The sequence below is a fragment of the Stenella coeruleoalba genome (genome assembly GCF_951394435.1).
Source record: "Stenella coeruleoalba genome assembly, chromosome: 13".
NCBI classification, from domain to species: Eukaryota; Metazoa; Chordata; class Mammalia; order Artiodactyla; family Delphinidae; genus Stenella; species Stenella coeruleoalba.
This window is the reverse complement of record NC_137159.1, coordinates 76,261,817-76,280,287: the sequence shown is the minus strand read 5'-3', so window position 1 is coordinate 76,280,287 and position 18,471 is coordinate 76,261,817. Positions and strand designations below refer to the sequence as shown.

General features: G+C 38.4%; 1 long non-coding RNA gene across 3 annotated transcripts in view; it reads left to right on the top strand.

Annotated features, from left to right (window-relative positions):
- The window catches only part of LOC307196597, a 356,801-nt gene that overhangs the window by 206,800 nt on the left and 131,530 nt on the right, over positions 1-18,471 (top strand). For 2 of the 3 annotated variants that reach the window (XR_013831179.1, XR_013831180.1), the window contains exons 1-2: positions 13,762-14,368; positions 17,869-17,970. This is a non-coding gene — a long non-coding RNA (uncharacterized lncRNA). Of the gene's footprint in view, positions 1-13,761; positions 14,369-17,868; positions 17,971-18,471 lie in introns of those variants that run through there. The other variant, XR_013831178.1, reaches the window with a different exon arrangement.

Here is an 18,471-nt window from a genome sequence, read left to right as displayed (position 1 = left end):
CTCACAATCAACTGAACTGCAATCCAAAGGTTCAGGCTATCAATCTGCATGAAACCTGTTTTCTAATGAAAATATGTCCTAAGATGTATTTTCTTCTAACAACATGGGCCAAAAAAAATTTTCCAATTTTGGTTAAATTTGTATTGAATTCAGTATTTCTGGACCACCGATGCTTTTTTGGACTCACAGAAATTTCTATGAATCAGTATTGATTCTTCCATACAAGGAGCAGGGTAAAGGAGACCATGGGGCAGGGACTGGGAGGTAATTTGATCAGCCAACAGCTGAAAAAGTAATTATTATGTTAAAAATAACTCTGAAGAGTTTCATTTCTTTAAAAACCATCACATCTCAAATAAAGAAATTCTATGGATAATTATTTTGATTTCATGGTGTTTTTTTGTCGTCACTGCTTTTTGTTTTCTTTTTTTCCGGTTAGAAATCACCTGGTTCCTCCCCAAATTGTGCTTTTTTATCATGAAATATTTCAAATATAACGTTGAAAGTAGGGAATAATACCAAAAAATCTATGTCCATTCTCCAATCATGTTCTCTCTCTCTCCTTCCTCAGAGATAACCATATCACACATTTAACATTCATCATTCCCTTGAATGGTTGTTTACTTCTATGTCTGTAGATAGTCATACACTTTATAAAGTACCATTTTTCAAGTTTTTAAACTTGATGTGAATAGAGTGGGAGAGATCAAGATGGCAGAGTAGGAGGACGTGGAACGTACCTCCCCCATGAACACATCAAAAATACATCTACCGGTGAAGTGATTCTCATTGAAAACTAACTGGAAACTGGCAAAAAGAATACTGTACAAAAAGGCTATAAGATCCAGACAAAATCAGTTAGGAAGGGAAGAAAAGCAGTCAGATCTGGACCTGTGCGCCGGGAGGGGACTCAGAGGAAAAGGGAGATTACAGGGGCAGAGATCCTCCCTGGGTAGTGAGTGGTTCAAGCCACACATTGGATGTCCGTCCTAGCCCTGAGGTTCGACACCGGGAAGACGAGCCCCCTTGGCTGACTGAGGGGTCAGTGGGACTAACAGGAGGGCTGTGGGAAGCCTGGACTCCATTCGTTAGGAGTGCGTGCACCCAAGGCAGGATGAAGTAACTAAATATGTCCTTACTTCGAGCACAGTAATATGTTAGTGCTACATTAACCTTTTTTTTCAACTTCAGTGAGATGTAATTGACACATAACACTGTAAGTTTAAGGTGCACAATGTGATGATTTGATACACATATATATTGCAAAATTATTACCACAGTAAGGCTAATTAACACCTCCATCACCTCAGACAGTTACCATTTGTGTGGTGTGTGTATGTGGTATGTGTGGTGAGAACATTTAAGATTTGCTCTTGGCAAATTTCAAGTATATAATACAGTATTGTTAACTATATATATATACCGAGAACTTAATCTTCTAACTGGAAGTTTGTACCGTTTGACTAACATCTCATCTCCTGCCCTTCCTTCCCTTCACACCACCCCTGGCAACCATCATTCTACTCTCTGTTCCTATGAGCTTGGCTTTTTTAGATTCCACGTGTAAGCGAGGTCATACAGGATTAGCACTTCTGTGTCCGACTTTTTTACACTTAGCATGATACCCTCAAGGTCCATTCATGTTGTGTCAAATGGCAGGATTTCCTTCTTTTTTAGGGCTGGATAATAGTCCATTATACAAATTTCTTCATTCATCTGTTCATGGACACTTAGGGTGTTTGCATGTCATAGCTATTGGGAGTTATTTCATTTTCTTTGAATATATACCCAGAAATGGGTATTGCTAGATCATAGAGTAGTTCTATTTTTAATTCATCTGAAGAACCTCCACACTGTTTTCTGTAGGGCTGCATCAACACACATTCCCACCAACAATGTACAACGGTTCCCTTTTTCCACACCCCCACCAACACTTGATATATCTTGTCTTTTTTATAACAGACATTCTAACAAGTGTGAGTTGACATCTCATTATGGGTTTGATTTGCATTCCCTTGATTAGTGATGTTGAGCATCTTTTCATTTACCTATTGACTATTTGTCTTCTTGGGGAAAATGTCTATTCAGGTTTTCTGCCCACTTTTTAATCAATTTTTTCTCTTGAGTTTTATGAGTTTCTTGAACACCTTATTAGGATACATGGTTTACAAATATTTTCTCCCATTCTAGGCTACCTTTTTATTTTATTGATTTTTTTTCTGTGCATAAGCTTTTTAGTTTGATGTAGTCCCACTTATTTAGTTTTGCCTTTATTGCTTGACCTTTTGGTGTCATATCTGAATAATGTTGCCAAAACCAATGTCAAGGAACTTTCCCCCACTGTTTTCTTCCAGTAGTTTTATAGTTTTATGTCTTATATTTAAGTCTTTAATCCTTTTTTTTTTTTTTTTTTTTTTTTGCGGTATGCGGGCCTCTCACTGTTGTGGCCTCTCCCGTTGTGGAGCACAGGCTCCGGACGCACAGGCTCAGCAGCCATGGCTCACGGGCCTAGCCGCTCCGCGGCATGTGGGATCTTCCTGGACCGGAGCATGAACCCATGTCCCCTGCATCAGCAGGCGGACTCTCAACCACTGCGCCACCAGGGAAGCCCCTTTAATCCTTTTTGAGATAATTTTTGTGAGTGGCTTAAGAAGGGGGTCAATTTCATACTTTTGTATGTGAATATCCAGTTTTCTGTACAATGTTTATTAAAAAGACTGTCTTTTCCCTTTGAATATTCTTGGTTCCCTTGTTAAATATTAGTTGACTGTATATGTGGGTTTATTTCTGGACTCTCATTGCTGTTCCATTAGTCTATGTGCCTGTTTTTATGCCGGTATCATACTGTTTTGATTAATATAGCTTTGTACTATAGTTTGAAATCGAGATGTATGAAGTCTCCAGCTTTGTTCTTCTTCCTCAAGATTGCTTGGTCTATTCAGAGTCTTGTGGCTCCCTATGAAATTCAGGATTGTTTTTTCTGTTTCTTTAAAATTTGCCATTGGAATTTTGATAGAGATGGCATTGAGTGTACATGTGGCTTTGGGTACTATGGGCATTTTAACAATATTCATTCTTCCAATCCATGAACATAGGATACTTTTCCATTGGTTTGTGTCTTCTTCAGTTTCTTTCATCAGTGTCTTATAGTTTTCTGTGTACAGATCTTTCACCTCCTTGGTTAAATCTATCCCTAAGTATTTTATTGTTTTTGATGCTATTTTTAATCGGATTGTTTCCTTGATTTCCTTTTTGGATAGATCATTATTGGTATAATAATGATCAACATACAAAAAGAACTAATTTTTGTATGTTGATTTTGTATCCTGCAGCTTTACTAAATCTGTTTATTAGTTCTAATAGCTTTCTTGTAGAGTTCATGTCATCTGCAAATGCAGATATTTTACTTCTTCCTTTCAAATTTGTATTTATTTATTTATTTTCTGAATTGCTCTGCCTGGGACTTCTAGTAGTATGTTGAATATGAGTGATGAGAGTAGGCACCCTTGTTTTTGTCCTGATATAGAAGAAAGGTTTCAGTCTTTCACCATTGAGTTGTAAGCTTTCCTCTATCATTTCCAATTTTATTTATTTAAGTTTTATCTCTTTCTTTCTTAGTCTAGCTAAAGGCTTGTCAATTTTTTGTTTATCTTTTCAAATAACCAGCTCTTAGTTTTGTTGACCTTGCTATTGATTTCCTGAGCTATATTTCATTTATTTCTGCTCTGATCATGTTATTTCCTTCATTCTGCTAAAGTTAGGGATAGTTTGTTCTTCTTTTTCTAATTCCTTGAGATAAAAAGTGGTTTATCTTTCTTTTTATTCTTAATCTAGGTGTTTATCACTGTAAACTTCCTTCTTAGAACTGCTTTTGCTGCATCCCGTAAGTTTTGGTATGTTGTTTCCATGTTAATTTGTCTCAACATATTTTTTTATTTCCCTTTAACTCATTAATTGTTCAGGAGTGTGTTTAATTCCCACATATTTGTGAATTTGCCAGTTTTTCTACTGTTTCGATTTCTAGTTTTCTACCATTGTTTCAAAAATATACTTGGTATGATTTTAATCTTCTTAAATTTTCTAAGACTTGTTTTGTGACTTAGCATATCACCTATTCTGAAGAATTTGCCATTTGCATTTGAGAAGAAAGTGTATTTTGTTGCTGTTGGATGGAATATTCTATATTTGTCTGTTAGGTTCATTTGGTCTAAAATATAGTTCAAGTCCAACGTTTCCATATTGATTTTCTGTCTGGATGATTTTATCCATTGTTGAAAGTGGGGTATTAAATTCTCCTACTCTTACTGTATTGTTGTCTTTTTCTTCCTTCAGATCCGTTAGTATTTGCTTACTATATTTTAAGTGCTCTTATGTTGGGTGTATATATATTTTAAATTGTTATGTCCTTTGATGAATTGACACCTTTATCATTATACAATGGCCTTCTTTATCTCTTGTTAAAGTTTTTGACTTAAAATCTATTTTGTCTGAGATAAGTAAACCTATCTTTGTTCTCTTACAGTTTCCATTTGTGTGGAATGTCTTTTTCCATCCCTTCATTTTGAGCTTCTGTTGTGTCCTTGAAGCTGAAGTGAATCTCTTGTAGGCACACATGTAGTTGAGTTTTGATTTGTTTTGTTTTATCCATTCAGTTACTCTATGCCTTTTGTTTGGAGAAATTAGTCCATTTATATTTAAAGTAATTATTGATAGGTAAGGACTTATCAATGCCACCTTATTATTTTCTGGCTATTTTGCAGTTCCCTTGTTATTTTCTTCCTCTCTTGATGTCTTCCTTTGTGAATTGATGATTTTCTGGAGTGGTGTGCTTTGGTTCCTTTCTGTTTATCTTTTGTGTATCTATTATATATTATCTATTTTCCTTATGATTACTATGGGGCTTACATGAAACATCTTATAGATATAATAGTCTATTTTAAGCTGATAGCATCTTAACTTTGATTCCATACCAAAACTCTACCCTTTTCCTCTCCTTCCCACATGTTATGTTTTTTATGTCATAATTTACCTTTTTTTATGTCATGTATCCATTAACAGAATATTGTAGATATAATTATTTTTAGTACTTCTGTCCCTTAATCTTTATAATAGATGTAAATAATTAAACACACCACCATACCACAGTATTAGAGTATTCTGAATTTGACTATTTAGTTACCTTTACCAGTGTGTTTTATATTTTCATATATTTTCATGTTACTAATTAGTGTCCTTTCATTTCATCTTTAAAAACTTTCAGCATTTCTTTTAAGGCAGGTCTAGCGGTGATGAACTCCCTCAGCTTTTGTTTTGGAAAGTTTTATCTATCTTTCATTACTTAAGAACAGCTTTGCCAGATAACATAATTTTGGTAAGCAATTTGTTTTTCTTTCAGCTCTTTGAATGTATCATCCACTACCTCTTGACCTGCAATATTTCTGTTGAGAAATATTCTGATAGCCTTAGGGAATTCCCCATATGTGAGGATATTTTTTTTCTTTTGATGCTTCACAAATCTTTCTCTGTCTTTGATTTTAGACAATTTTGTAATAATATGGCTTTGACAAGGTCATTTTGGGTTTAAATTATGTGGGGATTTATGAGCTTCATAAACTCCCCAGATTCGAGAAGTTCTCAGGCATTATTTCTTTAAATAAGTTTTCTTCCCCTCTCTTTCTCTCTCTCTTCTCCCTCTGGGACTCCAATAATGCGTCGATTACTTAATTATATACCGTATTTTCACATAGGCTTTCTTCAGTCTATTTTGTTCTTTTATCTTTGTTCCCCTCTGACTGGATAATTTCAAATGATCTGTCTTCTACTTGACAGATTCTTTCTTCTGCATGATCCAGTCTATTGTCAATGCTCTCTATTGCGTTTTTCATTTCATTGATTGTATTCTTCAGTTTCAGAATTTATGTTTCGTTCTTTTTTATGATTTCTGTCTCTCCATTAAACTTCTCATTTTGTGCATGTATTGTTTTTCTGATTTCATTGAATTGTCCTTCTGTGTTTTCTTGTAGATCATTGAGCTTCCTTAAAACAACTATTTTGAATTCCTTACTGGGCAAGTCACAGATCTCCCTTTCTTTGGAGTCAGTTACCAGAAAATTATTGTTTCCTTTTGTGGTGCCATGTCTCTTTGATTTTCATGTTTCCTGAAGGCTTTCATTGCTATCTTCATGTGTAAAGAAGCATTCACCTCCTCCAGTCTTTGGAAGAGACATACCTTCCTTCAAGCTTGTTAGGAATTCTGAGGTTTTCTGAGATCTTTTCTATGTATACACCTGATCTACACTTCTTGTTCCTTCAGGGGGAATTCTTAAGATTGTATGCCTGCAAAGCCAGGCTGGGTGCTGATAGCCTCCCTTTTGTTTTCCTTGCCCAGGGTTGAATGCTTAACATTATGTGCTTTCTCTGAAAACCTGCAGAGTTGGGACAGCTTCCTGCACATGCTCACTAGCCATTTGCAAAGGCTTGTTCTCACTGTCCTCTGGGGCATAAACAGAGAGACATCCGTGGGGTGTGGGATGCGTGTATGGGTGAGGCATGCATAGCATTAGCGGTGGCCCTGGGTCAGTCTCCATGGGCAAAGTGTTCCTAGCAGATCAAGGATGGACTTTCTGATGGGGTCTGAAACAGTTTTTAAGATATGTATCACTTTGATACTTTCCTTTCTGAGCCCTGACTTCTGTTCTCCCAGCTGCTCACCACCCTATAGTCATGCAGTTCATTATTCAATGTTCTGTAAGCAGGGGGAAAAAATGGGTCTCTTTGGCGGTATTCCCCATATCTGGGGAAGCCAGGAGCTCACTCATACACTCTGCTTTCCCTAAAAAAAGAAATCACGGGCTAAGAAGGTCTCTCTTAGCACTGAGCTGTGCCACCTTGGCAAAGGGGCAATGGGGGGTAAAGTGAAACTGTTCCTCTTTTCACGTTCAATGCGTCCAATCTTAGATTCTTTTTACCAACAGTGTCCTGAAACTTCTCTGCTAAACTCCTGGACTTTCACAAAAGCCCTGTCATCTGTGAATAATTGTCTGAATCATTGTTCTTTTGGGGGAAGATGGTAGAAAACTCTTATTTCCCCATGTTTATGATGTCATATCTACATTAACTCATGAGGCTCTACATCACATTAGGAGAGAAGTCTAATTTTTAGGTGCCAAGTAATACTTCAAAATGAAATTATTGAATGATTAAATATGTAAATATAAAAATAAAAACATAAAAGAAGTACAGAAAAATACAAGGAAAGATTTATCTGTTCTTATAAAGAGAAAAACCTTTCTAAATACAAAACAAAAAGAATAAAGGAAATATCAAAAGACTTAAATATATAAAATTTTAAATATTGATATTAAAAAATACTACAAGTAATTTTTTTAATTTAATGTTGGAAAAACTGCAAAATATGGCACTTTTTTTTAGAAGTTTCATAAATTAAACTGTTATAAATCATAAGGAGAGCATGAAAACTGTGGTAAAAATGTACAGGTAATATGCATAGATAGTTTGCAATAGAAGAAATACAAACGGATAGGAAATCTGAAAACTTTAATCTCTTTTTTTTTTTTACTTCTTTATTGGAGTATAATTGCTTTACAATGGTGTGTTAGTTTCTGCTTTATAACAAAGTGAATCAGTTATACATATGTTCCCATATCTCTTCCCTCTTGCGTCTCCCTCCCACCCACCCTCCCTATCCCACCCCTCCAGGCGGTCACAAAGCACTGAGCTGATCTCCCTGTGCTATGCAGCTGCTTCCCACTAGCTATCTATCTTACGTTTGGTAGTGTATATATGTCCATGCCTCTCTCTCGCTTTGTCACAGCTTACCCTTCCCCCTCCCCATATCCTCAAGTCCATTCTCTAGTAGGTCTGTGTCTTTATTCCTGTTTTACCCCTAGGTTCTTCATGACATTTTTTTTTCTTAAATTCCATAAGTATGTGTTAGCATACAGTATTTGTCTTTCTCTTTCTGACTTACTTCACTCTGTATGACAGACTCTAGGTCTATCCACCTCATTACAAATAGCTCAATTGCGTTTCTATTTATGGCTAAGTAATATTCCATTGTATATATGTGCCACATCTTCTTTATCCATACATCCGATGATAGACACTTAGGTTGTTTCCATTTCCGGGCTATTGTAACTAGAGCTGCAATGAACATTTTGGTACATGACTCTTTTTGAATTATGGTTTTCTCAGGGTACATGCCGAGTAGTGGGATTGCTGGATTATATGGTAGTTCTACTTGTAGTTTCTTAAGGAACCTCCATACTGTTCTCCCCAGTGGCTGTATCAATTTACATTCCCACCAACAGTGCAAGAGGGTTCCCTTTTCTCCGCACCCTCTCCAGCATTTATTGTTTCTAGATTTTTTGATGGTGGCCATTCTGACTGGTGTGAAGTGATATCTCATTGTAGTTTTGATCTGCATTTCTCTAATGATTAATGAAGTTGAGCATTCTTTCATGTGTTTGCTGGCAGTCTGTATATCTTCTTTGGAGAAATGTCTATTTAGGTCTTCTGCCCATTTTTGGATTGGGTTGTTTGTTTTTTTGTTATTCAGCTGCATGAGCTGCTTATAAATTTTGGAGATTAATCCTTTGTCAGTTGCTTCATTTGGAAATATTTTCTCCCATTCTGAGGGTTGTCTTTTGGTCTTGTTTATGGTTTCCTTTGCTGTGCAAAAGCTTTGAAGTTTCATTAGGTCCCATTTGTTTATTTTTGTTTTTATTTCCATTTCTCTAGGAGGTGGGTCAAAAAGGATCTTTCTGTGATTTATGTCATAGAGTGTTCTGCCTATGTTTTCCTCTAAGAGTTTTATAGTGTCTGGCCTTACATTTAGGTCTTTAATCCATTTTGAGTTTATTTTTGTGTATGGTGTTAGGGAGTGATCTAATCTCATACTTTTACATGTACCTGTCCAGTTTTCCCAGCACTACTTATTGAAGAGGCTTTCCTTTCTCCACTGTACATTCCTGCCTCCTTTATCAAAGATAAGGTGACCATATGTGCATGGGTTTATCTCTGGGCTTTCTATCCTGTTCCATTGATCTATCTTTCTGTTTTTGTGCCAGTACCATACTGTCTTGATTACTGTAGCTTTGTAGTTAAGTCTGAAGTCAGGGAGTCTGATTCCTCCAGCTCCATTTTTCGTTCTCAAGATTGCTTTGGCTATTCAGGGTCTTTTGTGTTTCCATACAAATTGTGAAATTTTTTGTTCTAGTTCTGTGAAAAATACCAGTGGTAGTTTGATAGGGATTGCATTGAATCTGTAGATTGCTTTGGGTCATAGAGTCATTTTCACAATGTTGATTCTTCCAATCCAAGAACATGGTATATCTCTCCATCTATTTGTATCATCTTTAATTTCTTTCATCAGTGTCTTATAATTTTCTGCATAGAGGTCTTTTGTCTCCTTAGGTAGGTTTATTCCTAGATATTTTATTCTTTTTGTTACAGTTGTAAATGGGAGTGTTTTCTTGATTTCACTTTCAGATTTTTCATCATTAGTGTATAGGAATGCCAGAGATTTCTGTGCATTAATTTTGTATCCTGCTACTTTACCAAATTCATTGATTAGCTCTAGTAGTTTTCTGGTAGCATCTTTAGGATTCTCTGTATAGTATCATGTCATCTGCAAACAGTGACAGCTTTACTTCTTCTTTTCTGATTTGGATTCCTTTTATTTCCTTTTCTTCTCTGATTGCTGTGGCTAAAACTTCCAAAATTATGTTGAATAAGAGTGGTGAGAGTGGGCAACCTTGTCTTGTTCCAGATCTTAGTGGAAATGCTTTCAGTTTTTCACCATTGAGGACGATGTTGGCTGTGGGTTTGTTATATATGGCCTTTATTATGTTGAGGAAAGTTCCCTCTATGCCTACTTTCTGGAGGTTTTTTATCATAAATGGGTGTTGAATTTTGTCAAAAGCTTTCTCTGCATCTATTGAGATGATCATATGGTTTTTCTCCTTCAATTTGTTAATATGGTTTATCACATTGATTGTTTTATGTATATTGAAGAATCCTTGCATTCCTGGAAGAAACCCCACTTGATCATGGTGTATGATCCTTTTAATGTGCTGTTGGATTCTGTTTGCTAGCATTTTGTTGAGGATTTTTGCATCTATGTTCATCAGTGATATTGGCCTGTAGTTTTCTTTCTTTGTGACATCTTTGTCTGGTTTTGGTATCAAGGTGATGGTGGCCTCGTAGAATGAGTTTGGGAGTGTTTCTCCCTCTGCTATATTTTGGAAGAATTTGAGAAGGATAGGTGTTAGCTCTTCTCTAAATGTTTGTTAGAATTTGCCTGTGAAGCCATCTGGTCCTGGGCTTTTTTTTGTTGGAAGATTTTTAATCACAGTTTCAATTTCAGTGCTTGTGATTGGTCTGCTCATATTTTCTATTTCTTCCTGATTCAGTCTTGGCACATTGTACATTTCTAAGAATGTGTCCATTTCTTCCAGGTTGTCCATTTTATTGGCATAGAGTTGCTTGTAGTAATCTCTCATGATCTTTTGTATTTCTGCAGTGTCAGTTGTTACTTCCCCTTTTTCATTTCTAATTCTATTGATTTGAGTCTTCTCCCTTTTTTTCTTGATGAGTGTTTATCAATTTTGTTTATCTTCTCAAAGAACCAGCTTTTAGTTTTATTGATCTTTGCTATCGTTTCCTTCATTTCTTTTTCATTTATTTCTGATCTGATTCTTATGATTTCTTTCCTTCTCCTAACTTTGGGTGTTTTTTGTTCTTCTTTCTCTAATTGCTTTAGGGGCAAGGTTAGGTTGTTTATTCGAGATGTTTCCTGTTTCTTAAGGTAGGATTGTATAGCTATAAACTTCCTTCTTAGAACTGCTTTTGTGCATCCCATAGAATTTGGGTCGTCGTGTCTCCATTGTCATTTGTTTCTAGGTATTTTTTTATTTCCTCTTTGATTTCTTCAGTGGTCACTTCGTTATTAAGTAGTGTATTGTTTAGCCTCCATGTGTTTGTATTTTTTACAGATCTTTTCCTGTAATTGATATATAGTCTCATAGCGTTGTGGTCGGAAAAGATACTTGAAACAATTTCAATTTTCTTAAATTTACCAAGGCTTGACTTCTGACCCAAGATATGATCTATCCTGGAGATTGTTCCATGAGCACTTGAGAAAAATGTGTATTCTGTTGTTTTTGGATGGAATGTCCTATAAATATCAATTAAGTCCCTCTTGTTTAATGTATCATTTAAAGCTTGTGTTTCCTTATTTATTTTCATTTTGGATGATCTGTCCATTGGTGAAAGTGGGGTGTTAAAGTCCCCTACTATGAATGTGTTAGTGTCTATTTCCCCTTTTATGGCTGTTAGTATTTGCCTTATGTATTGAGGTGCTCCTATGTTGGGTGCATAAATATTTACAATTGTTATATCTTCTTCTTGGATCAATCCCTTGATCATTATGTAGGGTCCTTTGTCTCTTCTATAGTCTTTATTTTAAAGTCTATTTTGTCTGATATGAGAATTGCTACTCCAGCTTTCTTTTGGTTTCCATTTGCATGAAATATTTTTTTCCATCCCCTTACTTTCAGTCTGTATGTGTCTCTAGGTCTGAAGTGGGTCTGTTGTAGACAGCAAATATATGGGTGTTGTTTTTGTATCCATTCAGCCAATCTGTGTCTTTTGATGGGAGCATTTAGTCCATTTACAGTTAAGGTAATTATCGATATGTATGTTCCTATTACCATTTTCTTAATTGTTTTGGGTTCATCATTGTAGGTCTTTTTCTTCTCTTGTGTTTCTTGCCTAGAGAAAGTTGTAAAGCTGGTTTGGTGGTGCTGAACTCTCTCAGCTTTTGCTTGTCTGTAAAGTTTTAAATTTCTCCATCAAATCTGAACGAGATCCTTGCTGGGTAGAGTAATATTGGTTGCAGGTTTTTCTCCTTCAGCACTTTAAATATGTCCTGCCAGTCCCTTCTGGCTTGCAGAGTTTCTGCTGAAAGATCAGCTGTTAAGCTTATGGGGATTCCCTTGTGTGTTATTTGTTGTTTTTCCCTTGCTGCTTTTAATATGTTTTCTTTGTATTTAATTTTTGATAGTTTGATTAATATGTGTCTTGGTGTATTTCTTCTTGGATTTATCCTGTATGCGACTCTCTGTGCTTCCTGGACTTAACTATTTCCTTTCCCATATTAGGGAAGTTTTCAACTATAATCTCTTCAAATATCTTCTCAGTCCCTTTCTTTTTCTCTTCTTCTTCTGGAACCCCTATAATTCGAATGTTGGTGTGTTTAATGTTGTCCCAGAGGTCTCTGAGACTGTCCTCAGTTCTTTTCATTCTTTTTTCTTTATTCTGCTCTGCAGTAGTTATTTCCACTCTTTTATCTTCCAGGCCACTTATCCGTTCTTCTGCCTCAGTTATTCTGCTATTGATCCCATTTAGAGTATTTTAAATTTCATTTATTGTGTTGTTCATCGTTGATTCATCTTTAGTTCATCTAGGTCCTTGGTAAACATTTCTTGTATTTTCTGTAATCTATTTCCAAGATTTTGGATCATCTTTACTATCATTCTGAATTCTTTTTCAAGTAGACTGCCTATTTCCTCTTCATTTGTTAGGTCTGGTGGGTTTTTGCCTTGCTCCTTCATCTGCTGTGTGTTTTTCTGTCTTCTCATTTTGCTTATCTTACTGTGTTTGGGGTCTCCTTTTTGCAGGCTGCAGGCTCGTAGTTCCCGTTGTTTTTGGTATCTGTCCCCAGTGGCTAAAGTTGGTTCAGTGAGTTGTGTAGGCTTCCTGGTGGAGGGGACTAGTGCCTTATTCTGGTGGATGAGGCTGGATCTTGTCTTTCTGGTGGGCAGGTCCACGTCTGGTGGTGTGTTTTGGGGTGTCTGTGGACTTACTATGATTTTAGGCAGCCTCTCTGCTAATGGGTGGGGTTGTGTTCCTGTCTTGCTAGTTGTTTGGCATAGGGTGTCCAGCACTGTAGCTTGCTGGTCGTTGAGTGAAGCTGGTGCTGGTGTTGAGATGAAGATTTTCGCCATTTGATATTATGTGGAGCTGGGAGGTCTCTTGTGGACCAGTGTCCTGAAGTTGGCTCTCCCACCTCAGAGGCACAGCACTGACTCCAGGCTGTAGCACCAAGGGCCTTTCATCCACATGGCTCAGAATAAAAGGGAGAAAAAGCAGAAAGAAAGAATTAGTAGAAGTAGAAAGAAAGAAGGAAAGGAGGGATGGAGGAAGGAAGGAAGGAAGGAGGGAAGAAAAAAAGCAAGAAGATAAATTAAAATAAAATAAAGTAAGATAAAATATAATAAAGTTATTAAAATAAAAAAATAATTAAGAAAAAAAAAACGGACGGATAGAACCCAAGGACAAATGGTGGAAGCAAAGCTATACAGCATAAATCTTGCTCTCAAAGTCCACGTCCTCAATTTGGGATGATTCGTTGTCTATTCATGTATTCCATAAACATCAAATTGATTGTGGAGCTTTAATCCGCTGCTTCTGAGGCTGCTGGGAAAGATTTCCCTTTCTCTTCCTTGTTCTCACAGCCCCCAGGGGCTCAGCTTTGGATTTGGCCCTGCCTTTGCTTGTAGGTCGCCGGAGGGCGTCTGTTTTTCGCTCAGACAGGACGGGGTTAAAGAAGCCGCTGATTCGAGGGCTCTGGCTCACTCCGGCCGGGCGGAGGGAGGGGCACGGCGTGAGGGGCGGGCCTGCGGCGGCAGAGGCCGGCGTGACGTTCCAGCAGCCAGAGGCGCGCCCGTTGTCCCTGGGAACTGGGGCCCTGGCAGTGGCGGGCTGCACAGGCTCCCCGGAAGGGAGGTGTGGAGAGTGACCTGTGCTTGCACACGGGCTTCTTGGTGGCGGCAGCAGCAGCCTTAGCGTCTCATGCCCGCCTCTGGGGTCCGCGCTTTTAGCCGAGGCTCGCGCCCGTCTCTGGAGCTCCTTTAAGAGGCGGTCTTAATCCCCTCTCCTCGCGCACCAGGAAACAAAGGGGCAAGGAAAAGTGCTGTCTCTTCGGCAGCTGCAGACCATTTCCCGGACTCCCTCCCAGCTAGCGGTGGCGCACCAACCCCCTGCAAGCTGTGTTCACGCCGCCAATCCCAGTCCTCTTCCTGCGCTCCGACCAAAGCCCGAGCCTCAGCTCGCAGCCCCGCCCACCCCGGCGGGTGAGCAGACAAGCCTCTCGGGCTGGTGAGTGCCGGTCGGCCCCGGTCCTCTGTGCGGGAATTTCTCCGCTTTGACTTCCGCACCCCTGTTGCTGCGCTCTCCTCTGCGGCTCTGAAGCTTCCCGCCTCCGCCAGCCGCAGTCTCCGCCCGCGAAGGGGCTCCTAGTGTGTGGAAACGTTTTCTCCTTCACGGCTCCCTCCCACTGGTGCAGGTACAGTCCCTATCCTTTTGTCTCTGTTTATTCTTTTTTCTTTTGCCCTACCCACGTACGTGGGGGGTTTCTTGCCTTTTGTGAGGTCTGAGGTCTCCTGCCAGCGTTCAATAGGTGTTCTGTAGGAGTTGTTCCACACGTAGGTGTATTTCTGGTGTATCTGTGGGGAGGAAGGTGATCTCCGCGTCTTACTCTTCCGCCATCTTCCCGGAAGCCCCTAATCTTATTATACTAAAAAAAAAAGTCAAATTAAACCAAAAATAAAATGCAATTGGCATCTATTAAATTGGCAGCAGTTTTAGTTGCCCTCCTCATCTGTTTTTTTCTCTGTTCCTTTACCCCTTACCGGCCTTGTGAAGTATTTTGTTCCTATGTGGTTTATTTCATCCACTTTATCAACTGTCCCCATCAAAGCTTATCCTCTGAGAAGAATCTAATCTCAAACTAAGGAAATGTGAATTCTTTTACACCTTTTGTTTTCTCTTATTCTCTTTTATTTTAGAACAATAAAAGGTATTTTTGTTTTAAACCTAGGTGAGAGGTGAAATTTTGGTGGACTTGTGTACTTCCCAAAAGACTCAAACACATTGTTATGGTAACATACCATCTTGCCAGGGTCAGTTGGGCAGTCAGGATGGACTGAAATACCCGGATCAGAGTCTCAAAAGAAGAGCCAAAGTGTGGGCAGTCTAGGACAGACAGGATATGGAAATAGGTTTTGAGAAGGAAGATGAGCAGGGGAGGAAAAGAAGGAGACGGGCAATTGCACCCTAGCATGCTTGCATGGGGGACCTTTGGTAGAAAGACAGAAACCTGGAGGCTTCGGTAAATCTCTCAGGGACTACTGTTTATGTCCCTGGTCTTCGTGGTGCAAAATGCCAGATAGGATGTATCAATATCATGATTGAGAGCTTTGAGGACAGTATCGGGCCTATTTACGAGGGGATTGGCATGTTGTTCCTGTGCTCTTTGGTATTTAACAAGGCATATTGAATCAGTACAAAGCAGAGTGGGCACTAATGGTCAACATATGTTTGTTCTCTACATCTGTGTCTCTTTTTCTACCCTGCAAACCAGTTCATCTGTACCATTTTTCTAGGTTCCACATATATGCGTTAATATATGATATTTGTTTTTCTCTTTCTGACTTACTTCACTCTGTATGACAGTCTCTACATCCATCCACGGCTCTACAAATGACCCAATTCGTTCCTTTTTATGGCTGAGTAATATTCCATTGTATATATGTACCACAACTTCTTTATCCATTCATCTGTCGATGGGCATTTAGGTTGCTTCCATGACCTGGCTGTTGTAAATAGTGCTGCAGTGAACACTGGGGTGCATGTGTCTTTTTGAATTATGGTTTTCTCTGGGTATATGCCCAGTAGTGGGATTGCAGGGTCATAGGATAATGTTATTTTTAGTTTTTTAAGGTACCTCCATACTGTTCTCCATAGTGGCTGTATCAATTTACATTCCCACCAACAGTGCAAGAGTGTTCCCTTTTCTCCACACCCTCTCCAGCATTTGTTGTTTGTAGATCTTCTGATGATGCCTATTCTAACTGGTGTCTCACACCTTAATTTTTTTCTTCATAAAAAGCCATCCCTTTGCTCTACCCTCAACTCTGTGTCCATGCTCTGCCCACCATGTGTCTTTGCCTTACTTTATAACACATGATCCCATTCCCCAGTGATCTCTGTCATGTAGAAGCCACAAGATGCTGTGGAAGAGAATGAGCTTTGCAGTCAGAAAGACCAGCAGCTCTGCCTCATCACAGTTTTGATGTGGGACTTTGGCAAAATTACTTAAACTCTCCAAATCCTAGTTTCTTTAGCAGGAAATGGGGAATAGAAATATATTCTTTGCAGAGAAAATTATGTAAAGCATCTAGTGTAGTGTTTGGTACCTGGTTGGCATTACATCTATGCCATTTACATTATTTTAAGATCCTATGTAATTGAGCATTGCTTTTAATTTATATTTTAGCAGTTGGAATAGAGCTAAAACATTAAAACATGGTATGTATAAAAACTGAAGTAATCTAGCTTTGCTGCTTTCTAATTGTGTCATTTGATGAAATTCCTTAACTCAGTCTAAATTTTATTATCTAAAATTTAGTAGAGTAACAGTAAGTATTCCACAGTTTTGTGAAGATTAAATGTGATAATGTACTAAGGTAATTAACAAAGAACCCCACCCGGTAAATATTCAACAAATATTAAGAACTGCCCTTCAGGAAATACGAAGTGAGATCAGGCAGCAGTAATTCTTTCTATAAGTTGGATTGGCCCTTCTCCCTAGAGTTCACTGTCTCCTGGGTAAGATATCAGGGTGGGGGAGGTGGAGGCCTTCAGGGATTCTCTGGGCCATGGACCTCATGTAAAAAAGTAGAAACTGAAGCCTTGGGAGCTTTGGGGCCTGTCCCAGGCCACACAGGGAGCTAATGGCCAAGTCTACTGGAGTCCTAGGTTTTTCCACAGTTCCCCAGGGTCTGACCTCTCTGCCACCCCTCATTTCTGTGCCTTTTGACCTACAGGAGTGCACATCAAGGCCTTTGACAAATAAACAGTGGCCTAGAGATTAAACTGCACCTGAAGCTGGTTATGCAGGTTCACTTAGCATTTGAACCAAGGGCGGAAACTCAGTTACACCCAGACTGCAAAGGGATTAACCCATTCTCAGACTCAGCCTGTGAATTATTGCCCACTTAGTAAATACAAAGAGGAGGGAAGAACCAAATCTCATTAAAAGAAACAAATCTGTATACATTTTTTAACAAGCAAATAAATAGAAAGTAAAAACAGCAATGAAGAAAACAATTGGAAATAATCTAAATATATTTAGATGCATGGGAAAAAATCCAGATGAACTTTCTTCTGGCTATCTCATGCATCGTGGACAAGAAAGGGAATATGAAGGAATACAGTGGAAAAGATTAATTTCTGTGAGAAATCTTGGGGCCATCTTAGAATTTTGCCTACAGCCATCATGTTTCAAACATCTCAATCTTTGAAGCCAAATTGGACTTTTTTCTGTGCCCTGAACAAGATAACTTTTCTCCTACCTCAGGGTCTTTGCATTTTCTATTTCTTCTGTTTGGATAAAGGATTTGCTTAGAAGTTACATCCACAATGAGATCATTCTAGTTAGAGAGGTCCCTTCTGCTTCCTCATGGAAATACCTTCTTTATCTTCAAATACTTACTGCCACTTAAATACCATTCACTTACCTACTGGTTTATGTGTTTATTGTCTTTCACTGTGCCTCTTTCCCAATATAAGCTCCATAAGAGAAAGGACTTTAGCTTTGAGCATAACACACCTCCCACTACTCACTGTGCTCGGACTCCCTTGGGGTTCTAGAACAAACCTACGTTTCCACTTTACCTTGTCCAAGGGAATGACAGATAAAATGTAAGCTTAGGTACGTAAATACTGGCTCAAAGGAGAAGAACCATGTACTTGGCTTATCAGTTATTCAATGTTAATTTCCAGATACCCAAAGCAAGTATGAAGCCATCAGAATTGCCTTCTATTCTCTCAAGTCTCAGGATGTGCCTCCTTCCAAACCTTGAGCTGGACACAGTGGATGTGGATGTAAGTCTCCAAATCTGTTAAGTTCGTTAAGCCCTTCCTTCGGTACAATATTATTTTTAAAAATCCCTGACAGTTTGTTGTGATGGAAAAGAATCCACCATGTGACACGTATTGGGTACGTGTGTGTAATAAACTTCGGGATTTTAGCATCCCTTGACAATTACATTTCTTGCTGTATCAGCTGTTTTAATACCTTTTCTTCTTAGTTATTTGTGTTTTAATTGTATTTATGCCCAGCCATTAGCATATGGTATTAGGTTCCAAATTTTAAGTAAAACTTGTTTGTACCATTTATTGTGAGATGCTGTTTTCCCTCATTTCCTACTAAATTTCCCAATAATTGTATTGAACTTTTATTGATGGAAGGGATGTATTAAGGTACATTTAGCATTCTGAACCCAGGACCCTTGCTTAGACAATATCACACTCTAGTAGGTGGCGTGGTTTTGTGTGTCTAGATATAGATACAGATTATAGATACCTAGATATGTGTTTGCATTG